The sequence below is a fragment of the Idiotropiscis lumnitzeri genome, chromosome 16 (genome assembly GCF_059441095.1).
Source record: "Idiotropiscis lumnitzeri isolate Australia: NSW breed Sydney's pygmy pipehorse chromosome 16, RoL_Ilum_1.0, whole genome shotgun sequence".
Lineage (NCBI taxonomy): Eukaryota > Metazoa > Chordata > Actinopteri > Syngnathiformes > Syngnathidae > Idiotropiscis > Idiotropiscis lumnitzeri.
Window position 1 is genome coordinate 718,007 of NC_142406.1, and position 14,994 is coordinate 733,000.

Consider the following 14,994-nt stretch of genomic DNA (forward strand, 5'->3'; position numbering starts at 1 on the left):
GCATGTATAATTGCGTATCATCAGCATAACAATGAAAACTAATGTTATATTTCCGTATAATATCACCAAGCGGTAGCATGTAAAGATAAAGATAAAGATAAAGATGTCCTTTATTAGTCCCACAATGGGGAAATTTGAAGTGTTACAGCAGCAAAGATATAGATCACACAGAGTCGGCGGCGTAATGTAGCCGTTAATGTATAACATTAGCAGCAGACATTCATAAAAAGCATGCAAATATACACAGTATAAACGTATCTAGTGTAAGGAAACACTCCTAATGCCTGTCCATTATACGGAGGGGGAAACGCTGTAATGATAAAAACTACTGAATGATTGAAAATACTGCAATCATAAAAATATTGCAATGGTAAGAGTACTGAAATGATAGAAAAGTACTGCATGATAGAAAATACTGCAATGGTAAAAGTACTGTAATAGTAAAAGTACTGCAACGATAGAAAAATACTGCAATGATGAAAGTACTGCAATGGTAAAAGTACTGCAATGGTAAAAGTACTGTAATAGTAAAAGTACCGCAATGATAGAAAAATACTGCAATGATAAAAGTACTGCAATGATAAAAGTACTGTAATAGTGAACATCCTGCAGTGGTAGAAATACTACAGTGATAGAAGTATTGTAATAAGAATACTGTAATGGTAAACAAAATACATCATTGGTCAATATTTAAGTACACCCTTGGCTGAAAGTACAGTAGTAGTTAGTATTGCATCCTAGGACTGCACAATTGCACTAATGCCCTCCCGTTTGTAGGCCTGACCCAATGTTCTTGTTAAAAAGTCTGACAGCAGTTGGCAGGAAGGAGCGGCGAAATCTCTCTTTGGTACAGCGAGGGTGTAAAAGTCTGTCACTGAAGGAGCTGTAAAGTGTTCTCAGAGTGTCATTGAATGGGTGGGCTGGTTTGTCCAGCATTGATGACAGTTTTGCCGTCATCCTCCTGCCCCCCACTGAGTCCACAGAGTCCAGGGAGCAGCCCAGGACAGAGCTGGCCCTCCTCACTAGTTTGTCCAGTCTCTTTTTGTCCCGGCCCGAGATGCCTCCTGCCCAGGAGACCACTCCATAGAAAATGACTGATGAAACCACAGAGTCATAGAAGTTCCTGAGGGGTGTTCCCCGAACGCCAAAGGACCTCAGCCGCCTGAGTAGGAAGAGTCTGCTCTGACCCTTCCTATAGAGAGCGTCTGTGTTGTCGCTCCAGTCCAGTTTATTGTTCAGATGAACACCCAGGTACTTGTAAGTTGAGACCCTCTCAACGTCTGTTCCCTGGATATTCACTGGTGCAGGTGGAGAGTGCCGACGCTTGCGGAAATCCACCACCAGCTCTTTGGATTTCCCAGCGTTGATTTGGAGGCGGTTCTGCTGACACCAGTCCACGAACCCCTGCGTAACCCCTCTGTACTCCCGATCGTCATCGTCAGTGATGAGGCCGACAATCGCAGAGTCATCAGAGAACTTCTGCAGGTGACAGGTTGTGGAATTGTATTTGTAGTCCGAGGTGTAGAGGGTGAACAGGAAGGGAGCCAGCACAGTTCCCTGCGGCGCTCCCGTGCTGCAGAGGAGCACGTCAGACACACAGTCCTGTGTTCTCACGTACTGTGGCCGGTTTGTGAGGTAGTTGTGAATCCATGTGATGAGGTGGTGGGCCACTCCCGCCTGCTCCAGCTTGTCTCCCAATAAGGCGGGCTGGATGGTGTTGAAAGCACTTGAGAAATCAAAGAACATGATCCTCACCGTGCCCCCCGCGTTCTCCAGGTGGAAGAGTGAAGTGTGGAGCAGGTAGATGATGGCATCATCCACACTGATGCCAGGCTGGTATGCAAACTGGAGTGGGTCCATTGAGGAGCTGACCAGGGGGCGCAGATGGACGAGGACCAGTCTCTCCAGGGTCTTCATCAGATGAGACGTCAGCGCCACTGGTCTGAAGTTGTTGAGCTCCTTCGGATGGGGTGTCTTTGGAACCGGAACCAGGCAGGATGTTTTCCACAGCTGGGGGACTCTGCCCAGCTTCAAGCTCAGGTTGAACATGTGCTGGACGATTCCACACAGCTGGTCTGCGCAGGATTTGAGGAGCTGGGAGCTGATCCCATCTGGGCCTGCCGCCTTCCTCGCCTTCATCTTCCTCAGCTGGTTCTTCACCTGAGATGTTGTGAGGAACAAGGCTGAGCAGGAGGAAGTGGTGGTTGTCTGATGAGGCCTGGAACTGGAGCCTGTGGAGAGAGAGAGGGGCGAGAGAGGGGGAGAGAGGGTCTTGTTCGCAGTGGCAGGAGGGGTGGGTGGGGGCTGCATCAGGGAAGCCTGAGCGGGGTCAGACATTTGATCAAACCTATTGAAAAATAGGTTCAACTCATTTGCCCACTGAAGCCCCCCCCCCTTCTGGGTCTTACCTGCTTGTCCGTGGCCTGAGATGGTCTTCAGGCCCCTCCAGACATCCCTGGCATTGTTCCGCTGCAGTTGTTCTTCCATCCGCATCCTGTAGGACTTTTTCCCCTCTCGGATCCTCCTTCTCAGCTGACGCTGCACTCTCTTCAGCTCGTCCTTGTCGCCTGAAACAAAAGCCCTCTTTTTCTCCTTCAGGAGAGCTTTAATGTCCGGTGTGATCCAGGGTTTGTTGTTGGAGAAACATCTTACAGTCCTGGTGGGAATGGTGTTCTCCATGCAGAAGTTAATATAGTCTGTAACTGTGTCTGTTAGACCATTAATGTCCTCACCGTGAGCTTCGCTGAATACCTCCCACACAGTTGTGTTGAAACAGTCCTTCAAGGCCTCCTCGGCTTCTCCGGACCATCGCTGAACTGTGCGTGTCACAGCTGGCTGTCTGCGGACGAGAGGTTTGTACACAGGCAGGAGAGCAACCAAGTTGTGGTCAGCTTTGCCCAGCGGGGGGAGGGGCAGTGACGTGTACGCCTCCTTGGTGTTGGCATAGAAGAGGTCCAATATTTTATTGTCTCTGGTTTTTAGATGCTAAACAAGAGAGGTCCAAGTACCGATCCCTGCGGAACTCCACATGTGATCTTACAAAGATCCGAAGTCGCATTGCCATGAATTACACGGTGCGTCCTCTCCGACAGATACGAATTAAACCAAGAAAGCGCTGAACCTGAAATGCCAACACACGTTTCAAGGCGTTTCAATAATATGTTATGATCAACGGTGTCAAAAGTGGCGCTAAGATCGAGTAAGAGTAATATTGATAAGGTGTCGGCGTCCATAGCTATGAGAAGATCATTAATAACTTTAGCAAGAGTGGTCGGCTCTAAAACCTGATTGGAAAGGTTCAAATTGATTATTACTAGTCATATATTCATTAAGTTGTTGCGCTACGACTTTTTCAAGAATTTTTGCAATAAACGGAAGATTTGAAACCGGCCTATAGTTGTTGAGACTCTCTGGGTCGAGGTTTGGTTGCTTAAGTAGCGGTCGGATAATGGCGGTCCTAAAGCTGCTGGTACTATACCCGTGGTAAGTGATAGATCAATTATATTTAAATCAGACGGTCCTAGGGTCGTAAACAGTTCTTTAATTAGTTTGCCAGGAAGCGGATCGAACACACAAGTTGTCGGTTTTGGCGCATTAACCAATTTTGTTCGGCTTTCAAGAGATACTTTTTTAAATTGAGATAAGGTGATCGGACAGTTATCATCCCTAATGTCCCTATTAACACCATTTATCGCGGAATTCAACGGAATTGTAAGAACAGTGTCTTTAATCTCATCACGAATACACTCAATCTTCTGAGTAAAGAATTGCAAGAAATCGTGAGCTGAATAGGAAGAGCTATCCGAGGTTGGTTGCTGTTGCGTTAGCATTGCTACGGTAGCAAATAAATATTTAGGGTTGTTTTTATGTAAGACAATTAATTTAGAGTAATAATTAGTTTTGGCTAGATTGAGCGCTTCCTTGTATATTAGTAAACTATCGCACCATGCCTGACGGAAGACCTCAAGTTTGGTCGCACGCCATTTGCGCTCAAGCTTCCTACAAGATCATTTCAGTTTGCATGTTTCCTCATTAAACCATGGAGTCAGCCTCTTTGGACGAGTTTTAGTTTTTAAAGGTGCGACGGAGTCAAGCGCATTTAACAGAGCGACATTAAAGTTGTTTGTGAGATCATCAATCGTACCAATATAATTAGGAAACGAAGCGGTTGCTAAAGGGAGTAGCTCAGCGAGCGCAGCGGTGGTTGAGGAGCTAATGTTGCGGCTGCTATAGCTTTGATTATGGTCAGAATGATGGCAATGAGCCTAGACTTCAAATTTGATAAAGTAATGGTCAGATAAAGCACTATTATATGGTAATACAATTATTTTTGAGGATGCTAAGCCTCGGGTTAATACCAAATCTAACGTGTTACCATTTGTATGCATTGCTTCATCTATTATTTGCGTGAAACCAAACATATCAATTATTGTCTGAAACGCCACGGTAAGTGACTCCGACGGGAGATTCATATGAATGTTGAAGTCGCCCATGATATATTATTCGCATGAGTTACCAAATCAGCCACAAATTCAGAAAATTCATCTACAAAGCCTGAGTAAGAGCCAGGTGGACGATAAAGAACGGCAAGATAAAACGGCAGTGCGGCTGTGGATCGCATAATGAGAACTTCAAATGTTTTAAAGGAATTGCTAGGACGAGGACTAAGTTTTAGATTAAATTCGGAAATTTGTTGTCTAAGTCTAGCATAGCGCTAGTTAGCTCTAGCCTTACAGACTCCATACCCTTCCTTACAGGCTCACTATTCGCCTGCAACCCGACCTGCTCTAATATGAATAGTCATGGAAGGCTCAAACAATAATCTATGTTTCTAGAAAGAGTGATGGCGCCTTCCCAGTTAGGGTGAAGGCCGTCCATCCTCAGCAGGTCGGGTCGGCCCCAGAAAGAAGGCCAGTTATCTATAAACTCCAGTCCCTGCTCACTACAAAAACTAGCCAGCCACCGATTTAGCGAGAATAATCTACTAAACCTCTCATCATTGCCTCTCGCAGTCAAGGGGCCAGAGACAATTACTCGATGCCGACTCATCTTTCTGGTGAGATCACAAGTCCTTGCTATGTTTTTCTTTGTGATCTCTGATTGCTTCATCCTAGTGTCATTGGAGCCGACGTGTATCACTATATCTGAATAGCTAGCGTTGTTTGCACTGCGCTGGTGTCGAGGTCTCTTGCGTGCTAGCTCCATAAGATTAGCTTCAATGTCGGGTGCTCTGGCCCCAGCAATACACATTACTGTGGCTGGATTTTCAAGCTTAATGTTGCGGGTAATGGAGTCACCTATCACTAAAGTGCGGGAGCCATGAGACTGAGGTGGAATGGAACTGCTATGTGTCTTAACGGGCTCACCGCGATTAGCAAGCCGTTTACGGCCAATGCTAACCGGACGAGCATGTTGGCTACAACCCATGCTAACAATCGTGTCCGCCACATTTACGCTTACCACGTTACTCTGCTCTAGCTGGCGGACACGTCCCTCTAGCAGTGAGAGTCTTTCCATGAGAATGGTGCAAGTGTTGCATGTGGTGGTGCACGAAACCATAGTTGCGTTTACTCGCCCGGTGGATGAAAGCAGACGAACAGATGTCTCGCCGAAAGTGACGTCACGGGTTGCGTCTTCTCAGAGTTCGTCCGTGCCTCAGCCTGGTCGATACATTACCAACACATACCTGTCAGGGCACAATAGTGACATTCAGAAAATGTTCTCGATGCGCAGCCTCTCTTGCGTCATCGCTAACTGAGTGTTCTTCCACGGTCGTTCACCATCTCCACAGCCTTGTCACTTCCCGTCTTGATTATTGCAACTCTCTCCTCTTCGGCCTCCCCCATAAGTCCCTCCACAAACTCCAACAGGTACAAAACTCAGCTGCTTGTCTCATCACAAGAACACACTCGTCTCATCACATCACCCCTGTTCTCCAGCCACTTCACAGGCTTCACTAAATTTTCCGCATCCAGTATCAACTGCTCCTTTATACTTTCAAAGCAATCCATAACCTTGCCCCTCCCTACCTGTCCGACCTACTGAACATCATCACTCCAGTCAATGCCCTCCAATAATTCTTCTCCATTCCCCTGGCTGTTCCACCTGTCCATCTCAGCACTATGGGGAGCAGAGCCTTCAGTCGCTCTGCCACCTAACCTCCGGAATACACGGCCATTCACCATCTTCAAATAAAAACTCACCTCGAAGATTTCCGACTCTCTCTGACAGAACCACATCATTTTAAGTCCTCTTTTCTATTCCATTTGATTTATTTATTACGCATTTATATTTTATTATTCTTTCATTGTTATTTTATTTACTAAATCTTCTTACTTTGAGCAGTTTGGTCCTAATCGCTTATATTAATGTACAGTGTCCTTAAGGCTCCTCAAAGGCGCTCGCAATTGATTGCATACTTATTATTATTATTGATTGTTTTGTCAGGCCTGATGTATGTGTAAAATTTCAGGAGTTTTTGTTCATACATAGAACCTCAAAATCAGTGTTGTTTTAAAAATAACAAATTTCGTATTGTGACATCCAGATGGCCTGAACACTCAAAATCAGAGCAATAAAAGAACAAGCACAACATGAACATTACGAATCAGCCATCACTGACCACTGCAAAAGGGAAAACCACATCATGGACTGGGAGAAGGGCAGGATCATCCGCACCGAAGAGAACAAACAACAGCGCTGGATCAGAGAGGCCATTGAGATCTGCAAGCAAGGCATAAAAACCATGAACAGAGACAAGGGAGCCTTCATCCTCTCTACCACCTGGAGCAGCATCTTGGTGGAGGGAACGGGCAGCGGGGGGCGTGACTTGCCTTCATTCTTGTGACAGGTAAGTCCCGCCCTCATGGAACATCAGCTGATAAAGACGGGTCACAAGACACCATGATGTGACACTCTGAAGAAGGAGAAAGACTTTCGTATTGTGACATCCTCAAGGCCTAAACACTCATCCGAGCAAATATGAGGTAGAACTTGTTAACCTGCTCGGAGAAAATCATCAACAAAAATAACCTGTATTTGCTTTAATCAGTTGGTGGCGCTAACATTCCGATGAAAAATAAGATGGTAGATGTCTTCAGGGCTGAACTATCCTCAAATGTGAAAAATTTTGAGAAGATAGGATCATCTGAGTCATGTTCCAAGCGCTTTTGTTGCCACAGAGAATAATCAGACTTTGAGACAACATAATGGCCACGCCCTTCGCCAAAAAGTCACGAAATTCGGCATAGAGTAAGAACAACGTCTTGAGGCTTTTCTGACCACTTTTTAGTTGGATTTGTAAAAAGGGCTCAGTGCAGTATGTTAAAATGTACGTATGTTATCTGAGGCCTAGGTCAAACGGGCCAAGATTTCCTTTGGTGTTTCCCACTCTGGTTGGCGCTAGAGAGCCATTTTGTTTACGTCGTTTACTGGGACATTAAAATATCCAATTTTTTGCCATGCCCGATGAGACTGCAAAGTTAGGTGAGTTTTCGTGCATGTTTAGGGGGTCAAAAGTGCGATCAAATCATCGTAAAATAGGAGAAAAAAAAACTAGAGCTGTGCACAGTTATAAAAGTGACATCCTGAAGGCCTAAACACTTATCCTGTCATGATCCGTCTGTGTTGTTGCAGTTGAGTGGGCGTGTTCCGACAGCACGCGATCCTGGGTCCTGGCTGCGAGCGAGACGCGCTCACGAGCCACGCAGCTGCGCCCAATGAACCTCTTGATTACAGACTACTTAAGCCATCGACGCAGACACGCCCGCGTCGGATTATTGTTCCACGTTGCTTTCGTCCATGTGCCCTTGCCATAGCTCTCGCCACGTTTTGCTCCGTGTGTAGTGTTTGATGTTTTGTGCCTGGTTGCCCGGCAACCCTCCGGCTTGTTTTTGTTCTCGTCCTCGTAATTGGATTCTCCTTGCCCTTTTCGTGGTAAGCGATTTTCGTTTTCGGTCTCCTTGCGTTGCAAGCATTTTCTGTTCCTCGTTTTGGTTTTCCTGGTGTGAGCTTGGTCCACCAGCGCTTTTCGCTATCGTCGCTCGGCGACTGTAATCATAGACACGCTATTATCTCAATTAATTGATAGCAAGATTCCTTGCCTATTGGAGTTGATTGTTACCTGTCGGTCACAATAAACCTTGTTCCATCCTGATTTTCCCTTGTCAGCGTTTTAAGAATCCACATTCACCGCTTTCCAGCCCCCCCGCTGGAAAGCGGCCCTCACATATCCGAGCAAATATGAGGGCGACCTTGTTAATCTGCTCGGAGAAAAACCCCCAAAAAAATCAACGAAAATAATTTGTATTTGCTTTAACCGGTCAGTGGTGCTACCACTACAATCAAATATAAATTACTAGTTGTCTCAAGGGCTGGAATATTCTCAAATGTGAAAAATTTCAAGAAGATAGGATCATCTGAGTCATGTTGCCGGAGCTTTTGTTTCCATGGTGAATAATCAGACTTTGCGATACCGTAAAAGACACACCCTTTGACGAAAAGTCACAAAATTCGGTATTGAGTAAGATCAATGTCTTGAGTCTGTTCTGACCAATTTTAAGTTGGATTCGTTTAAAGGGCTCCGTGCAGTACTTCAAAATGTAAAAAATTATATTGTTTGTCGCCACTGGGTGGCGCACGGTGTATAACTGAATATGAACATATAGCTGTCTTTGGGTACAGACTCTTTATGTACATGGGAAGTTTTGGATTTTTAGCAGCTTTAGAGAGTTATTAAGCATTTTGTCCATTGCGGCGAAGGAAATAATAAGCGAAAACTTTGAAGCCCCACCCCCGTCATATAGTATTTCGGAAACTAAAAATTTTTGTCCCAGTGTTTGTTCCAGCTCTTAAGATGGTACAGCCAGAATTTGAACGCAATCGAATGAACCCTGTAGGATCAGGGTGCAAAAGAATGACCCCTGTAAACGTGCAAAAAAGGGAGAAAGTTGGACTTTCAAAAAATCATAACTCACTTCCTGTTCATATTAGACTTTTGTCGTCAAAGAAATTATATGTACATCACGCGGTACTACACGTGCCCAGCAATTTTAGGAGGCCTAGGTCAAACGGGCCAGGAAATCCTTTGATCTTTCCCATTCTAGTTGGCGCTAGAGAGCCATTTTGTTTGCGTCATTTACGACGACGCAGAACTATAAAATTTTTCGCCAAGACTGCCAAGTTTTTGTGAGTTTTCGTGCATGTTTAGGGGGTCAAAAATGCGATCAAACGATCGGAAAATAGAAAAAAAATAATAACTAGCGCTGCGAGCAGCTATAAAGGGCCCTCGCAGCCCTGGCAACGTTGGGGCACCGGCACGTTGGAAATGTGAAATATTTACGAGAAAAAACGTGAGGAATCCTCTCAAGGAATTTTTGTGGAGTTAAAGTTCAAGCAGTTTTTGTTTGTCAAAGCTTCGTCAATGTTTGAAGTAAATTCAAAATGGCCGACTTCCTGTCAATTTAGAATATGGCTCCCAGACACTTCTTATAATGTCTTGGCTTTGTACATGCTTCATCAAATTTTCAAAAAGTTTGATGAAACACTGTTTTTTTTTTTCAAATTTTCAAGGTGGCGATAGCGAGCCGTTTTAAAATAATTAAACAACAAACTAATAAAATATTGATGAATTTGCCAGGCCTAATTTGGATGCAAAGTTTCACGAGATTTCATTTAAATTTCGAACCGACAAATAAGCAAACTTGTTAACCTACTCTGAGAAAAATATCAACAAAAATAACTTGTATTTGCTTTAACCAGTAAGTGGCACTACCACTACGATGAAAAATAAGTTGGTAGATGTCTTCAGGGTTGGACTATCCTTAAATCTGAAAATATTATAGAAGTTAGGATCATCTGATTAATGTTACGGTAGCTTTTGTTGCCACAAAGATTAATAAATTTCTGCAGCACCGTAATGGCTATGCCCTTTGCTGAAAAGTCACAAAATTCAGCATAGACTAAGATCAACGTCTTGAGGCTGTTCTGACAAATGTTCAGTCGGCTTCCTGAAAAGGGATCCGTGCAGAATATTAAAATGTAAAAAAAAAATATTGTTTTGAAACCATGAGGTGGAACTGTGTGTATAACAGTATAATAACATATAGATGTCTTCAGGTCGGGACATTTTATGTACAGGGTAAGTTTGGGATTTCTTTAGAGCATGAGCAGGGGAGTTTTTAAGCATTTATTCCATTGTGGTGACCCGCCACCTCTTAAGTAAATTCAAAATGGCCGACTTCCTGTAAAACCTAGCGCATGGCTCCAAGAGACTTTTTTTGTAGGTCTTATACATACTCCATAAAATTTACAAAAAGCTAGGTGAGTCACTCAACCAGGGTTGATTTTTTTGAATATTTCTAGAGGGCCATGGCGAGCCATTTTTAAAAAGCTGCACAACTAACGTATAAAATATTGATGATATTGCTAGGCCTGATGTGTGTGTAAAGTTTCACGAGTTGTCGTTCATATTTCGAACCTCAAAATCATCGTTGTTTTATTGCCGAACAGTGCGATGCCACGCCCACAACTGTTCACGAAAAAAGGCGAATTTCGTTTTGTGACATCCTCATGGCTTAAACACTCTTCCGAGCATATGAGAGCGATCTTGTTGACTTGCTCGGAGAAAAACATCCAAGAAAATAACTTGTATTAGCTTTAACCAGTTGGTGGCGCTACCACTACGATGAAAAATAAGCTGGTAGATGTCTTCAGGGCTGGAGTATCCTCAAATGTGAAAAACTTCGAGAAGATAGGATCATCTGAGTCATGTTCCAAGCGCTTTTGTTGCCACAGAGTCCAATCGGAATTTTCTGCACCGTAATGGCCACGCCTTTTGCCAAAAAGTCACAAAATTCGGCAGAGAGTAAGATCATTGTCTTGAGTCTTTTCTGACTAATTTTCAGTCGGATTCGTCAAAAGGGCTCCGTGCAGTACGTGAAAATTAAAATGAAAACAAATTTTTTATTCCACTTGGCGGAGCTGTGTGTATAACAGAATAATAACATACAGATGTCTTCAGGTCGGGACGTTTTATGTTCAGGTGAAGTTTTGGATTTTTAGGAGCATGTGCACGGGAGCTTTTAAGCATTTTGTCCATTGAAGTGACACGCCCCCTTTGAAGTTAATTCAAAATGGCCGACTTCCTGTGCAATTTACCTCATGGCTCCAAGAGACTTTTTTGTAGGTCTTGGCCTTATACATAGTCCATCGAATTTTCAAAAAACTAGGTGAAACACACAACCGGGGCTGCTTTTTTTCTAGAGGGCAATAGAGAGCCATTTTAAAAAAAACTGCATGAGAAACTAATAAAATATTGATGATTTTGTCAGGCCTGAAGTGTGTGCAAAGTTTCACGAGTTTTCGTTCAGATTTAGAACCTCAAAATCAGCGTTGTTTTATTGGCGAACTGTGCCAAGCCACGCCCACAGCTTTTCACAAAAAATGATGAATTTCGTATTGTGACATCCTGAAGGCCTAAACACTCATCCGAGCAAATATGAGGGCGACCTTGTTAACCTGCTCGGGGAAAAACATCAACGAAAATAATTAGTATTTGCTTTTACCAGTTGGTGGCTGTAAGATAAGCTGAAGAGTAGTCTCAAGTAACCTTATATAGTCAGTTTGTGTATTTCTAATCATGTTTTTATACACTAATTGCATTTATGATTGCACACGCACACACACCTACATTTTTGCTTCTGTTGTCTTATAAGTTTCTATTTCCTTGCTTTCATTGTAAGCCATGATGTGCTAGTTTCAGGTTTGCTATGACTCTCCTTCAAGCTCTAATAAAAGAGGAGGCATAACGGAAGAGAGGCTAGAGGGCGCGCAGAGCTGAACTGAGCGAGTCGCCTGTCTGCTCCTGGCCTCTCTCCCGCTCGCGACCGGTAAAAACGAACAACCTTACTTGGTTTTTCTGGCCTTGGCCATTTCAATAAGCTCTCCCAAAAGGCGTCAGGACATTTAAACCTGACAGTGACGCTACTACTACGATCAAAAATAAGTTGGTAGAGGTCTCAACGGCTGGAATATCCTCAAATGTGAAAAATTTCAAGAAGATAGGATCATCTGAGTCATGTTGCTGGAGCTTTTGTTTCCACGGTGAATAATCAGACTTTGCAACACCGTTAAAGCCACGCCCTTTGACAAAAAGTCACAAAATTTGGTATGGGGTAAGATCAATGTCTTGAGTCTGTTCTGACCAATTTTAAGTCGAATTTGTTTAAAGGGCTCCGTGCAGTACGTTAAATTGTAAAAAAAAAAAAAGAATTTGTCACCACTAGGTGGCGCAAGGTGTATAACTGAATATAAACATGTCTACGGCTACCGACTCTTTATGTACCTGTGATGTTTTGGATTTTTAGCAGCTTGTGCACGGGAGTTATTAAGCATTTTGTCCATTGCGGCGAAGGAAATATTCAACGAAAACTTTGAAGCCCCGCCCCCGACATATAGTATTTCGGAAACTAAAGATTTTTGTCCCAGGTCTTAAGATGGTACAGCCGGAATTGTAAGGCAATCGGCTGAACCCTGTAGCATCAGGGTGCAAAAGAATGACCCCTGTAAACGTGCAAAAATGGGCGAAAGTTGGACTTTCAAAAATTCATAACTCACTTTCTGTTCATTATAGACTATTGTCGTCAAAGAAAGTATCTGTACATCTCGGGGTACTACACGTGCCTGGTAATTTTAGGAGGCCTACGTCAAACGGGCCAGTTTTTCCTTTGATGTTTCCCACTCTAGTTGGAGCTAGAGAGCCATTTTGTTTGCGTCGTTTACGACGACGCAAAAAATATCACATTTTTCGCCATGCCCGATGAGACTGCCAAGTTTGGTGAGTTTTCGTGCATGTTTAGGGGGTCAAAAATGCAATCGAACGTTAGGAAAATAGAAAAATAATAATAACTAGAGCTGCGTGCAGCTATAAAGGGCCCTCGCAACCCTGTTGTAAATGTTTAATATTTACGAGAAATAACGTGAGGAATCTTCAAGAGGAATTTTTGTGTCGTTAAATTTAGAGCAGCTTTTGTCAAACCGTCGTCGATGTTTGAAGTAAATTCAAAATGGCCAACTTCTTGTGCAATTTAGCACATGGCTGCAAGAGAATATTTTGTAGGTCTTGGCCTTCTACAAAATCCACAAAACTTTCAAAAACCTAGGTGAAACACTCAACCAACTGCTTTTTTGAGCCATTTTTTAAAAACTGCATGAGAAACTAATAAAATATTGATGGTTTTGCCAGGCCTGATGTGTATGCAAAGTTTCACGAGTTTTCATGCATATTTAGAACCTCAAAATAAGCCTAAGTTTATTAGCCAACTATGCAAAGCCACACCCACAGCTTTTCACGAAAAATGATACATTTCATATTGTGACATCCTCAAAGCCTAAACATTCATCCGAGCAAATATGAGTTAGACCTTATTATGTCTTCAGGGTTGGGCTATCCTAAAATGTGAAAAATTTCGAGATGATAGGATGATCTGAGTGATGTTACAGGAACTTTTGTTGCCAAAGAGAAAAATCTGACTTTGTGGCACCGTCGTGACCCCGCCCTTTGCTGAAAAGTCGCAAAATTCGGCATTGACTAAGATCAATGTCTTGAGGCTGTTCTGACAAATTTTCAGTCAGATGTTTTAAACGGGCTCCGTGCAGTACGCACCGTAACAGCCATGCCCATCGCCGAAAAGTTACAAAATTCGGCAGAGAGTTCAATGTCTTGAGGTGCTTGTGACAAAAAATGTAGTCGGATTCGTTAAAAGGGCTGTCATGGTCCGTTTCCGTCATGTCTTGTTTTTGTTTACGTTTGTTCAACGGGCGTGGGGGCGTTTCCTTCCAGCGCGTGTCCTGTCGTGTCGTGTTGGCTGGAGAGACGCGCCCACCAGCCACGCACCTGTTACTCGTTGACTCCTTGATTACCTCGCTGCTGGAGAGACGCGCCCACCTGCCACGCACCTGTTACTCACTACTTAAACACCCCGCGCTGACTACTCGGGTCGGTGCATTGCCCTTTTTGGATGTTACTGTTACCCTTTGTTGGTTGTCACTGTTGCTTTCTGTTCCTCGTTCACGTTTCCTTGTAGTGATGGGTAGATGAGGCATCCTGTATCGTTTCGACACAGTGACACAATGTATTGACACTGTGTTGGCACTGTGTTGCTAAATACTGACACCTGGTGGACTTGCAGGAAACATTTGACAGGGTCATCTGACACTGATCTGTCAAACTAATTTTATCCAATTCCATTGATTAGCGACGTGATGTGTTTTTATATATCCTATTTCGTATTACTTTCCATCGCACTAATTATTCGCTTATTTATCTAATTTATATATTTAACTGAATTATAGTTGTATTGCACTGGAGAGGGGAGCTCTCTTATCTCGTTGCACACTTGAGTACAATGACAAAGGGATTTCTGATTCTGATTCGGCATTTGCTTTCACATTATTTTTACATAAACGCAATTTCATAAAAAAAATCTTTGATATTCGAGACCCAGTTGATAAATTAAGTGAACATCTGTCTGAATGCCCAAGTAAAAGGGTTGTGAATAACAATGGACTCATTGTAATTAAAGATTTTTATTCAAAAAATGTGTTTCTCCAGTGTTTTGTTATTCAGTCTATTTCTTTTTTTGAGGCAATTTCCCCCGCCTTTGAGAAGATCCTCTCACAAGGCACTGAAGAGGCCGGTGTGCACAACACCTGTGTGGCTAATATAAATAGGTGAGGGAACGTTGCCTCCATGGACTTCCAGTATAAGAGAGCGTCTTCCGTACGTGCAACGTGTCCTGCTGACATATAGCGCTGCACCTCTGGGTGCGCATCAAAAGTGACGTCTTCCATCTTGCGGATATTTAACGCAAAGTAACGCGCCAATAACTCAATGCTTGTTTTGAGCGTCCATCCTGTTGACAGATGCGCTTCCTTATGAACACAGTTTGGCGCGCGACCGCTGTGTCGACACGATTCTGGTAGTGGTCACGTGAC